Genomic DNA, 2,960 nt, shown 5'->3' on the forward strand with positions numbered 1-2,960 from the left:
TTGATGTTTCAATATGATAATTATTATTTGGATTTATATTAAGAAACTTAATAAAATCAAAAGGCCTTCAGTGGCAAATCAAAAATCCAAATTTGAAATAAACAACAAATGCCTCCCTGGCTTAAATCTAAACTAGTCATAGTTGCCAGGCTCGCTCGGGGCCCGGCACACTTAGGCCGGCTTCGACCCATTGTTATGCCGCTTGGGATCATTCCCTTCCTGCAAGTGAGACTTCATGTCAGCAGTTGCCCCAGCCAGATGCTCTTATAAAGTTTGCGATCTTCCTGGGACACAACGTAGACATCTCCGATATGTCGTTTAGAAAGGCAGAGCCTAAGTGTTGTAGCCTTCTTCTGCTTAAAAGCTGGACAGGAGCAGAACAGGTGTTCCACTGTCTCCTCCTCGTCCTCGTCTCTGCAGCTGCGGCAGAAATTATTATGTGGGCCACCCAACCTGTTAGCGTGGGTGCCTACTAGCCAGTGTGAGGGAACGTATGACTGCGCTACATCTTTTCCTGCCTAGTTTGCAGAGCTCTAAGGTTCGCTTCTTGTCTACGGTCGGCCATGTTTGCCGAGTTATGCGACAACGTGACCCTATTTGCCACTTTTCGTCTGTCAGTCGCTTGTATTGCTGATTTATGATGAGCTTACAGGTGGCCATAGGCATCCAAATATCCTCCTTATCTTTGAGAAGGGAGGTCGTAGTACCAGATCTGGCCAGCTCGTCCGCTATGCAGTTGCCCTCGATGTCCCGGTGGCTGATAACAAATTGCTGAGCCATCTCGTGAAGAGATTTGCGGCAGTTCGCCACAGTAGCCGAGTTCGAGGAGATTGCGTTAAGTGATCTGATCGCAGCTTGGCTATCGCCGTAGATGTTGAGATGGGTTGCCGTGGCGGCAACCGTATGAAGGCATTACAGTGCCTCCCTGATTGCTGTAACTTCCGCTTGGGACAGTGATCCGCTACAGTGATCCGGAAGCCTGAATCATTGCCTTATGTTTAGCTGTTCAGAGTATATTCCTCCTCCGTAAAGATGCTTATGGCTCCATCTGGGCCTAGGAGTCCCTCGAGCCATTCGTCTCTGTGAGGGATGATGGTGCTGAATGGAGTATCCGTGTACTTCATTGGAACTTGATAGTCCGTTCTTGCTGGGACAATTTTGTTTTTTTTAGTATGGATGAGTGACCTGTGTGCTGAGGTAGCCATTGTTCAGAGTCTCTAAGACGTATTGCTGCCATTTCTGCCCGCTCTTTCTCTGCGAGGTCAAGGCTCTGGAGGCTTAACATGGCGTTTAGCGCATCATTTGGTGTGGTTCGAAGAGCTCCACTGATGCAGAGGGCGGCAGTCCATTGAACTTTGCCCAGCTGATTGGTCATTGTCCTATTGGTTAGGGCAGGCCACCACACAGTGACTCCGTAGAGTAGGAGGCCACAGGACTATGCTTGGGTTCATGCCCCACTTTAGGCCAATAGCTTTTTTGCAAGTGTAGGGTGCTGTCGTTGCCTTCTTCACTCTATCCTTGACATTCAGGCTCCAGTTAAGCTTTTTGTCAATTACCAACCCTAAGTAACTGGTGCTGTCACTGAAGGAGAGCCTGTATCCGTTTAGTATTGGGGGGTTGGGGGCGGGACCTTGTATTTATTTGTGAATAACACGAGTTCCGTGTCCCAATCCGCGCGATTCTGTCTATCCGGACAATCGCAAAGATAATTGCAACGTCGTCCGCATATGCCACCACAGAAGAGGAAACAGGACTCCACCATGCGGGGTTCCTCTGTTGACATACCTTGACTGGGTGGACGATCCCATCGATTATGTCACCGTCCTGCGTATGAGCAATTGATCAATGAGCATCACCAAGTGACGGTCCACCCCCAGTGAGGTCAGTGAGGGCTTCTGTAATGGCGCCCGGTATGACGTTGTTGAAGGCTCCCTCGATATCGGGAAAAGCTATTAGGGAGTATTCTTTGAGATGCAGAGATTTTTCTACATGCTGCGCACTTGAGTACTGCTGAGGACTTATGGTTGTCCGTAGTTGCAACCCTATAAGTCTCTGAAAGGTTTTGAGGAGGAAAGACGATCGACTGATTGGTCTAAAGTCTTTCGGGTTTGAGTGTGAGGCTTTACCTGCTTTAGGGATGAAGACTATCCCAGCCTTAGGCAATGCTTGTGGTATTGCACATACCGAAATAAAACTGTAGGTATATTTTAAATATCTATATTTAAAATCGGATTTTGTATTACTACTTACCGATGATCGACTTTAGGAACTTCTTGCCAAGCACCCCATCCACATCGCACTCAAACCCAATCGTGTCAGTAAAAATGTTGTTTATATTTTGCACCACTGAACCCGGATGCAGACGCTGATGCATGCCAGAAATATTTTGATGGTAATATTAGATATACCATAGAAAATACGTATTTGACTCGATTACCGTTCCCAATCCTTATACCCTATATGTATAAGATTCAGACTGATTTTCTGTCTCTCTCGCACGCACTCTTTGTCGTGTCGTTCAATATTAGCGGCGTCTGCCGGAGGAGAGCCATACTGACTTAGTATCGGGTATAACTGTAGAGTTGCGGTGTCCGCAGCAACTCACAACGTTCGCCCTTGTTTAATTTTATTATTTTTATTTTGGAATTAATACTCAACTCAATACTCAACCCTACAACATGAATTAATTATCATCTTCGTATAAAGAAATTAATTATACACAAAGATCAAACTAATTAAATTCATTAATAATAAATACGAATGGTTTGGGTTACAGAAATGGAAATTAGTTTAAAGTTAACCAATATTCTTTATTTTGGGCTCCTAAGGCTCGTGGCGCAGCAGCAGTATGGATGCAGAATCACAGGTTGGGTGATTCAAGAGGGAGAACACTAACAGTTTGGTGCTCCACCCTCGATAGTCGACCTTTAGTTCCGTCCGGGCTTATAGTTCCGATGAAT

Source organism: Drosophila pseudoobscura, chromosome X (assembly GCF_009870125.1).
Source record: "Drosophila pseudoobscura strain MV-25-SWS-2005 chromosome X, UCI_Dpse_MV25, whole genome shotgun sequence".
Lineage (NCBI taxonomy): Eukaryota > Metazoa > Arthropoda > Insecta > Diptera > Drosophilidae > Drosophila > Drosophila pseudoobscura.